The sequence below is a fragment of the Castor canadensis genome, chromosome 8 (genome assembly GCF_047511655.1).
Source record: "Castor canadensis chromosome 8, mCasCan1.hap1v2, whole genome shotgun sequence".
NCBI lineage: Eukaryota > Metazoa > Chordata > Mammalia > Rodentia > Castoridae > Castor > Castor canadensis.
The window spans coordinates 64084821-64095639 of NC_133393.1; the positions used below are offsets into that span (position 1 = coordinate 64084821).

A 10819-nucleotide genomic window follows, 5' to 3' on the forward strand; every position below is an offset into this window, starting at 1 on the left:
AGTTGTGGGTTGTTTATGCTTTTGTAGACACATTACTGTTAAAATTTCTATCATCACAAATATTTGTTGATGTTAATCAATGGAAACCGAAAATTTCACTTTGAAATGTGTTCAGTAATTACAAAAATAATTTTAAAACAATAATAAGAAAGGATCTGCAGATTTCAACTTTATAGTTCTGTTTTTAAGATAGGAAGAGTTAATTGTCAAATTGATAAGTTTTATCTACGGCTTTTACTACCTGTAACTTTGCCTTTTGAGTGGCTTACTTTAGCCACTGTTTATGTAGCATTTTGAATTTTTGTGGTAGTCAACTATTCTGAGTTGTATTGTTAAATATTCATCAGATGAGTATATCACCTTCACAAATTTTAATATGTTCAATAAGTAGATTATCAGTATATTATGTTCCCCACTGATAAGATTATCATGTTTAATGAAATGTATTTCATTGTATATTGATAACAAGCCATAGACAAACATCATGAATTAAAAACCCTTTTTTGAGTTGTTGAATAATAGGGGATAGGAGGGAAAGGGTAGGGAGAGTAATAGAGGGAATTAATCTGATTAAAATACAATGTATTCACAGAACTACCATGGTGAAACCTCTTTGAACAGTGACTAGTCACCAAACAAAAAATGAAGAATAAGAATGTAAAACAGGTCCCATAAGAGGGTGAGTATTAATGGATGGGAGAGGGTGAATGGAAAGGGTCAAAGAGAATGAGTATGTTCAAAGAACTTCCTCTAAAAATAGAACAATGAAACCTGTTGAAAATATTTTAAGCAGTGAGGAGGAGGATGAGGGAGAATAATAGGATTAATCTATTCAAGAAACATTGTAAGCATATATGGAAATGTCACAATGAAACCTCCCTGCACAACTAATATAGGCTAATAAATGTTTTAAAATGTTTTAAAAGTCCTTTTGGGGATAATAATGGTATATTATTTCACTTCAGCCAACTGAGAGTAGTAAAATTTAATGCACTAATATTAAATTATAGAATTGAATTTTCTCTGAAAACTATCTTTCCACATTAGTGTCATCTTAACATGCCAAAAATACCTCATTTACTTCTATTTCAGAAATCACAATAGGTAGAGATTTATTTTTTCCTTTTATTCATTTGTATTTACTGAAATCTCTGGATAGATAACAGCAATAATCAATTCTTTAGAGAGAATAGTTCTACTGGTTCAAGGTCACATCTAATCAACAGTCCTATGGTCCTTGTCACGATATCACTTAGAGACTCCCCTCTCCATTTTAGGGTTTTCTGCTAAGAGAGGTAAGCATTTAAGTGCAGTTGCCAAATGAGAAAAAAGCCAATGATTTTTAGTGGGTTCTACTAAATAGCATATGATCACTATGCTACATATCCCTGTTACATAGGTTTTCAGGGAAAACTGAATTGAGGCCGATAATATATGCCAAGCTGAATAAATTAAGTCTACTTCTCCTTGCCTCTGAAACTTGAGACTGCTTGCTCAAGTGAGTGGGTGGAGCAGAACTAGAGGTGGAGAAAATGATGGGTGTAAGGATATTATGCCGTCCAAGTTTGAGGAATGACACTTTATGTGGTAGACATAATTTATGTAGATTATAGTGTGAATGGGGCCCTCTAGTGTTGGGTATGACAGATCCCCTGAAGTATTTAGCATCAAAATTTCCCCTAGAAATATTTCAGTGGAATCTCCATCAGAATAGCAAACAGCCTCATTAGCTTTCCATTCTGAATTTTGATTTAAACTGAGAATCCAATATTTCATAACTGCTTATACAATCAAGCTATTATTCGGGTGCACTTTTAAATACAGGGTATAAAGATGAACAGTGAGACAGATAAGGGAGTTAAGGGAGAAATGTAGTTTCTGTTTTCAATTTATATTTTCATTGAGTGGTAAAGAACTGATATATGTCTTCTTCATAATGCACAAGGCTATTATTCTTAGGTAAGAATTAATAACCTCTACTGTAAGATAGTGGTCTTCTTAGAGTTGAACAACATGATGGTCCTATACTGGTTACACTAAATTGGAAACTGTAAAGAATACTCTTGTCAAACTGCACATGGAAAAGATGTAATGAGACCTGTACTGGAGAATTAAATAGTTTGCAGACTGCCAATAGGAGTTGCCTATTCATATTTTGTTACCGCTCTTGAAGAGAGTTATCAACTAGACTAGATCACACAACATACAGTGTATATGTAAGAACTGTATACAAGACACAAGTGCTCAAAATCTCTATAAAATGCTGAGTATAAAAATTGTAGCATGCCACGTATGCCTGTTATACATATGAAATGTTCATTGTCCTAGAAGACTGGCTAAAGAATTCACTAACAATGTAGTCCATTTCCCAAGATTCTCTTAGATCCACTGAGAACGTCAGTTACAACAACCCCAGAGCTTAATCAGGCAAGGAAATTTTCCCATTTTCTTTTACTAGTGGAGTTCACGAAGTAGGACTTTTTAAATCAGGCCAGCCTCCATTCAGTTTCTTTTAGCATAAAAGATGATTGTTAGAGTAGTTTCCTTTACTCTTTATTTATATTTTAAGCAGTATAGTGAGCATGTTTTCTTTTAGTTTTCTGTCTTTCTCGCTCTCTCTATCTCGATGGTTGTACAGATCCCTGAAATAACTTGGAAAAGAAAAGTAAGTTGTTGTGAATTGGGAAAAAAATCAAAGGGAATTGTGTGTGTGTGTGTGTTCAGCTTTTACTTCCATGTGACACATGTGAGTGCATTCTTGTCTTTTCTGATAAAATCTTCCTCTTAAAAAAACTATGCTATTCAATGAAGAGTAAAGTAAGTATATTGTAATATTTTTAGAAAATGTGTAACAAAAGTCCCTGTCTTTTTAGATCACTGAGTAATTTAATTTAAGAGGATTTCTCTTGTTCTCAATACTTTTCCCCAAATTTTCCTTATTTGGATATATTTTAATGATTCCCCCTTCTCGATCAATAGAACTGTAGTGAAATGTAGTATTGCCAAGTTCCAAATCCTCTACAGTGCCCAGAGAGGAATGAAGACAATGCTGCTATGTTCAAAGTAGGAGCTATGAGCAGCAACATTCCTCAGCACCCTGCCACACTTTATTCAGAGAATGGTACATATGCTTATATTTTAATTTTTTATTGCTGTGCTGGGGGTACATTGTGACATTAACAGAAGCTCTTACCATATATAAAATATATGATACAATTTATCAAATAGATCATTCTTGATTTCACCCCCTCCATCATTATCCTTTATTCTTCCCTATACCCATTCCTAGAATGGTTTCAGCAAGTATTACTTTTCCATTTACATACATGTGTACACAGTATTTGCACTATATTCACCCTCCCATATCCTTTGCCTACCTTCTCCCCCACCCACAACTGGTACCAATCACACCTCTCCAGACAGGACCTGTTCTACCATTCTTCAGTTCTCTAATTTTGTAAAAGGAAGAAACTGACATTTTCACTTATATAAGATAGCCATAGAGGGAGTTTCCTTGTGACTTTCCATGTATATATGCATTATAACCCAAATTGGTTGATCTCCTCTATTTTTCTTCTTTCTGCCTTAGTTCCATTCTTAGAGTTATTTCAACAGCTTTAAAAATTCTATATTCATTCTTGTATAGAGAGTACATGAACCATATTCACCTTCTTAACTTCCTTCTTTTACCCTCTCTCCCTCTTCCCCTCTCTTCCTTCTTTTACCCTCACATGTGACTTCTCCTCATTGTACCGTGTTTTTCATAATATTGTTGTATTTGTATTAGATCTGTATTCCACATATGAGAAAATATACAGCTTTTTTCTTCCTGAACCTGGCTAAGTTCCATTAAGATGATATTCTCCTATTCCATCCATTTACCTACAAATGACAAAATTTCATTCTTCTTTGTGGCGGAATAAAATTGCGTTATATATAATATCATACTTCCTTAATCCACATCATCATTAGTAGCACCCTGTACCTTGCATATCATGATGGTTTGAAGGTCTCAATAGTTGTGTAAACAAATCTATGTAGTTTTGTGTAGCATGTGTTATTTTCTCTGATTATATTCTATGATTCTTAGTAATACCTTAGGATATTTTTTATTGTGACAGCAAAAGTTTGAAGGAAAATGAATTGTTACTTGTAAATACTGAGCATTATGTACAAGAGGTAGGTGGAGAGTACTCAGACATGCTTATGGGAGAATCATATTGGACATCACCACATCAAAGCACTATGTCAGAAAGGCCATTGTCAGTGTTCCATGTTACATAATAAAGCTTGAAAGAGCCTAGAGATTTGTGGACAACTGAGAAGGTGCTAATCAAAAGCAAATTGAGGAATTCTAGAGCTGTCAGTTCTTATTTACTTTGAGTTCATTGAAATTTTCTATGTATAAGTTGAAGAAACTGTAGTGTTCATTTATGTCCCATGCATGGTTTTGTGCGATCATTCATTATGAAATTGTTGTATATGATTCCTGATTGGATGTAATACCACATAAATATTTTAAAGGGTAATAAATTAGAACATCCCACATTAACCTTTATTGCTTGTGTCTGCGGTCACTGTTCATTGTATCTTCAATGCTTTGCCTTATTCCTGGTCCCCAAAACTCAAAATATATAAAACATAAAATGTCATTATGTTTCTTTTTCCCCATCCAACAAAGTGAGACATTATTGTGTCTTTTGATGGTACCAGAAGTAATTTTCCCCTCCAATTGTTTCACCTAGTTCTTTAGCACTGACATAATAAATTGCATCTGAAGTTAACTGAGTAGTAAAATTCCAACACACTCTCATGTGAGTGTTATATGGAGTCCAGAATGTGTATATAAGTCCTAGTTTTAAAATGTGCTTAAGTCATTTTTCTTGTTGTATTGTCAATAGGGTTCACAGTTTAAGTCAGACTCTGGAGTTTGAATGATTAGGATCAAGCCCTAGTTTCACACTTTCTACCTATGCTTTCTTATTTGCAAAGTATAGGAAACAGTGCCCAAGGATTTCCAAAGTGTAGACAAGAGTTCCCAAGAATTTTGTAAGATAAATGAATAAATCTGATAAAATACTATGAACAATCCTTGGCACTAAAGAATTATTGTTGCTGCTGGTGTAGTTATCAAATGGTAGTTGTGTCAGTAGTAGGAATAATATTACAATCAATGTAAGAGTGAATAATGGTAAAGTCATAGAATATGTAATGAGACAAATCTGAGTTTCAATCCAAGTTTTGCATTAATGATATGAATCACTTTGGAAGTGTAACATTCCAGGCCTCTATTTTGTTACTACATCTTCCTTTTTGCTTTCTAGAGCATCACTGTTCAATATGTATTTTTCACTAAGTAATTTTATTCCAAATTATTCTGGCAATTTTATTCAATAAAGTAGTAGCGGTTATTGTGGTATTTAAAAATTATTTTTTTGATTTATAGCCCAGAGTCTATGAGAGAAGATACTGCAAGCTGCTACCTTCTGACAAGACAACAATAAGTGTTAATCAAACTCCTATTGAAACAAATGAATTTCCTCCATTCCTAGAAGGCTTAGAAAGAATCAGCCTATTGTTCTTCAGACCAGTGCCATGTTAGATGGGATCTCCATTGGAGCAGCACTTTCACCATCTCTGAAAGCAGCATGCATGATGGTAAGAATGAGAAGTCATGCAATGACAGGTAATATTGAATTTTAAAATCCAGCCTCTCTAAATTTATGGCAATTTAGAGGAGACAGTAATATTTTGATGAAAAGGTAAATTTGATTTTATAAATGTTATATAAAAATCTAAGATGGGTGGTGTTGCACCGTGGGCACGTGGCACGGGCCAGCATGGAGGAGGGGGCTGACTCTGAGCCAACCCTGGGCTGTAGTGGTGTGGCCCAGAGCAGCATTCGCCTTGGCAGCGCTCACGTGTGGGCCCCCAAGGATACCTGGATGGGCACTCACCGTAAGTATTTAGAAATGATGGAATTAGATGTAGGAGATGCCACCCAAGTTTATATAGCACTCTTGGTTTACCTGGACCTCATGGAGAACAAAAGCTGGCATGAAGGAAACTGTGTGGGACTACCAGAACTACAGCTCATCTGCCCAGTTGGTACTGAGATAGAAGGGGAAGGGCTACAGACTGTGGTGCCTACACCCATCTCTGCTTCTCTCAGCCATAACAAGATAAATCTTGAAGGCATCTCGAAAATTGCAAGGTGATCCAGATTTGCCGGTGTCTTTTACTTTGGCTGTAGGGGAATCTGATTCTACAATAGTCTATTATAAACTTACTGACGGATTTATACTGCCAGATGTTCAGAATATTTCCCTTAGAAGATGATAAAAGCGAGAGCACACAAGGGAGGGGTGAGGATAGGTAAGACACCTAAAAAACTAGCTAGCATTTGTTGCCCTTAATGCAGAGAAACTAAAGCAGATACCTTAAAGCAACTGAGGCCAATAGGAAAAGGGGACCAGGAACTAGAGAAAAGGTTAGATTAAAAAGAATTAACCTAGAAGGTAACACCCACGCACAGGAAATCAATGTGAGTCAATGCCCTGTATAGCTATCCTTATCTCAACCAGCAAAACCCCTTGTTCCTTCCTATTATTGCTTATACTCTCTCTACAACAAAATTAGAGATAAGGGCAAAATAGTTTCTGCTGGGTATTGAGGGGGGGAGCGGGAGGGGGTGGAGTGGGTGGTAAGGGAGGGGGTGGGGGCAGGAGGGAGAAATAAACCAAGCCTTGTATGCACATATGAATAATAAAAGAAAAATGAAAAAAAAAGGGCTCTCTGGGCCTCATTTTCCCCATCTGGGAATTAAACACTTGGATTTCCTCCTCCCAAAATGATACCAAAGGATAAGATATTTGTTTTAAAAAAAATCTTTAAACAAATTTCCTTTTAAAAATCTTAACAGTTTTAAATTAGAGTCATTTTTAGTTAGCTTCACAGTCTTCAGAAAATAACAACAGTGCAGGTAGGTGACCTAACAGATACCACTTACTGTTGTATACTATTATTACTTCTGGGTAGGCCTGGTAACCACCAAGTCATTTTATTAATGTTTTCTTAAATTTATTTCTTAAGTTGGTAGTTTTTCATTTTCTTTTCCCCATAAGAATGTCTGATTATTCTAGCACCATTTGTTGACTATCCTTTCTCCATTAAAGTGGTTTGGCAGCTGGCTGAAAACTAATTGGCAAATGTCTCTGGGTCTATTTCTAGACATTCTTTTCTGTTCCATTGATTTGTTCTTTTCTCCTCTGGACAAAATCTCACTGTCTTCAATACCGTACTTTTATGTAAAAATAAAAAAAAATAAATAAACTTCTCAACACTTGACTTTATCATCTTTTTTAAATGATGGAGTTTGAGACCCATCGGTCTGCATTGCCTTTTATTTCAAGATAGTCAGGGTTGACTAGCTGGTCCCATTTCATAAGTTTTAGTTCTGAATAAAACTTTCCCAGATAGAAGAATTTGTATTGTTCAAAAATTACATTTGAACAATAGAGTATTTGCTCTAGAACCTTCTTCAGAGAGACAGTTTAATTGCAGTTGTATGTAGGTTTATGCTGAGTATGTGTCCAGAGGAATGGAACCCATGTGCTGCCTCTCTCAGTCCCACAGTAGCTGTCATTGTTGAAACCACCACCTCTTCCCTTCCTCTGCCCTCTCAGTGCCTTTTGGTGATTAAAGTCAGCCTTCATATGGCCTTTGACACCTGGAGAGTTTACTTTGGCCTGCTTTTTTATCTCCAGGTGAAAGTAAAGGATTTCTTTCAGTTGGGTTGTTTTTGTGTTGCACTTACTGTTATTTCCTCTTCAGTTGACTTTAAATCAAAAATAGAACTATCATCAACAGTATAAATTTACATGTCTTGATTAATAGCTACCAGAGAAATGCTACCTACAAGAGTACTGAGCCTTCCTTTCCATTCTTACCACCACCATCCTTATTATATTACAGGTAGAATATTATAAAGAGCAGCGTGGAGGACAGTATCAGCCCAAAACATGTCTGTGTTAACTAGATCCATTTATTCTACTTTTGTTAATACCCCCAATTACATTGTCCAATGTATGAAAAGTTATATGCAAAACATTTTCCCAGGACCATTTCTTTTAATAGCTCAAATTATGAACCACTAAAAGGTTTAGATCAGGAGTGAGCACACTTTGTTTAAAAGATCAGACAGTAAATATTTTAGGTTTTGCAAGCCATACTATCTTGTCATAAACACTGCTGTTGTAGCATGAAAGCAGATGAAAGACAGAGAGATCCATTTCCCTGTGACCCAGGGTCAGGACAATGTCAATCATGTCCTCACTAGAGTTGACTGGTCACATACACCAGATAATGAAAGAATGAAAATATTGAACTTGCAGGTCAGGCTGGTTCTGGAGAATAGGAGGTTGTGGGTTAATCTTTTAAATACTGTCCTACTCTGTAGAGGAAAATGGTTGCCTGGAGCAGCAACCCTGGGAGAGTGAGGGTAGGAACTATTGGCCTAAGATGGTCGCAAAGTGCAATCCTCCTGATTGGAGCCTCTCAATTAGCTAAGATTATAGGTGTGTGCCACCAGTGACTAGCTCCATCTGCTTTTTCTTGATAAATAATACCCACACTTTGTCAAGTTACAGAATTTATTTTATATTATCCTAGCATTATATAAGACAGATACATAATCACTATGAAAAAATATGTGACAGTGTGGTAATGAAACATCAAGCCTAATCGTAATGATGACATCTGTGATGAAGAACCTTCGTTTATCTATTAGAGCCATTCTACAGATAGTACCTTACATAATTTTATGATGAGCTCTTGGTGCCATAATGTTTGGATTTATTAGGTCAGAAGAGCACAGCTCAGAAAGACTGATTAATACCATCTAGTTCACAGATCTGTCAAATGCAGGTAAGAAGTGACAATGTGTAATCCTGTCAGGAACACAGCTCTGGGCCACAGAGCCTGGATTAAATTCTTGTTACTATATGTGTTCCCCAGGGCCTTGAGATAACCTTAAAATTCAATATTCACAATGTTCCACTAATAAAATGGGGAAATATTAACATGGTGAAGGGATGCTGCAGACAACACATGAGCTGACATAGGAAAACCAGTAGGCAGGGCATGACCATGGTCACTGATGTTGGATTGAATAGTATTAATTTTGGTGGTTGTTCTTCATTACTCATGACTTCACTGGAAATCCCGCCATAGGGCAAGATGTTGAGATTCAGGAGAGGAGAAGAAAAAGACCTGTCCTTAGGCCCAATCCCTTGGAAGGAAGCTCCTATGGGGAAAGCTTCTCCTGCCCATTAGACCAGGTTAATGGCATTTGCTCCCATCCCAGGCTAAAATTTGGGTGTTCTCCATGCTTTATCACTTTACTGTACAGCATTGTCTTCCCATCCTCTGTTCCTAACTTCATGTATAGACTATGTTCCAGGCTTCTGAATTGGAGACATGGATTAATGTACAAGAGATGAAATTAAGACTTTCTCTCAGGAGAAACCATTAAGGATGTCGAGGAACAGGTCAGGGGCAGCACAGGTGTCAGTCATAGAAATCACCTCTGCAGATTGTGCAGATGACAGCTCCATCCTGCCCACAGGAGAACTGTGGTGGTCAGCAAGCCTCAGATTTTCAGCTGAGTCAGGTACCTGTGATCTCATGTACCTGCTCCCATAGCCATTGTCACATGCCTGCAGTTGGCAGAGCACTAACTTTAACATCACTTGAATTCAAGAGAATTGACATTTCACAGGAACAGGAGGGAGGGCCAAAGGAATCCTGAACTCACTCCCTCCCCATGTTTGAGAAGAGGAATAATCATAGGTGAATTATAATTGTCTCTAGGTTAAATCCCACTATCAGGCTCTGGGAGTTCACAGCTCTCTTCTCACACAGGGCTGAGGTCTCTGGAGAAGGCAGAGCTGTAGTCTAGAAGATGGGTCTTCTGCGCCTGGTTACAGCTACCCAAGTGAGTAGTCCCTATGTCACATATGTGTCCATGAGAAAGTTGTGACTGTAGGTAATGACCAGATTGATTCTCCTTGTCTCCACGTGTCTGGTCCCAGGTGCTGCTGCAGAAGTCAGGACATGGTCTTGTGAAGTCCTTGCAGACCTTCTCTTTCACCTGTGCTGTCCCAGGATTCTCCATCACAACCAGTGGTTACTTCTGGGCATGGATCCTACAGCCATCAGGTAAGGGGCTAGAGTGGATGGGATTCAAATTTTATGATGATGACACAGGCTACAGCCCATCCCTGAAGGGCCACATCTCCATCTCCAGAGACACACCCAAGAATGAGTTCTCCCTGCAGCTGAGGTCTGTGACCACGAAGGACACAGCCATGTATTGCCGTGTGAGAATCACAGTGATATGAAGTCAGTGTGAATCCAGACACAACCTCCCAGAGGGGAAAAGATACCTGTCCTGCAGAAGGCTATCTAGGCTCACCTCTGCTTGGGTCTTAGTGTAAAGCACATGCAGATGGTACTGGCCAGGACTTTCTTTGAGCTCAGTGGTTTTCTTCTGCAAAGTCCCACATGCCTCCTGGGACATCTTTTTCTCTGTTTTGATGTATCTGTTATCTCACTTCCTCACTGTGGCAGCAAAGGAAGAAGTGACGTTCTCTGTTTATGGATGAGTATTTTATTCATGTACCATCACCAGCATGGTACATGAATGAAATACTCTTTCTTCAGACAGAAGACCTATCTTTGGTGCATGATGTGAGCCTGCCCCACTCTGCCTCTCAAGTCCCTGTGCTCCTGGGCTGTTGGATCCCTTGCTCCACATGGA

At 37.7% G+C, this 10819-nt stretch overlaps 1 pseudogene; it reads left to right on the top strand.

The window, feature by feature from the left end:
• Positions 1 to 5840: 5840 nt before the first annotated feature.
• Positions 5841 to 6546, top strand: LOC141425490 (tRNA-splicing endonuclease subunit Sen15 pseudogene; annotated as a pseudogene).
• The last annotated feature ends 4273 nt before the right edge of the window (positions 6547 to 10819 follow it).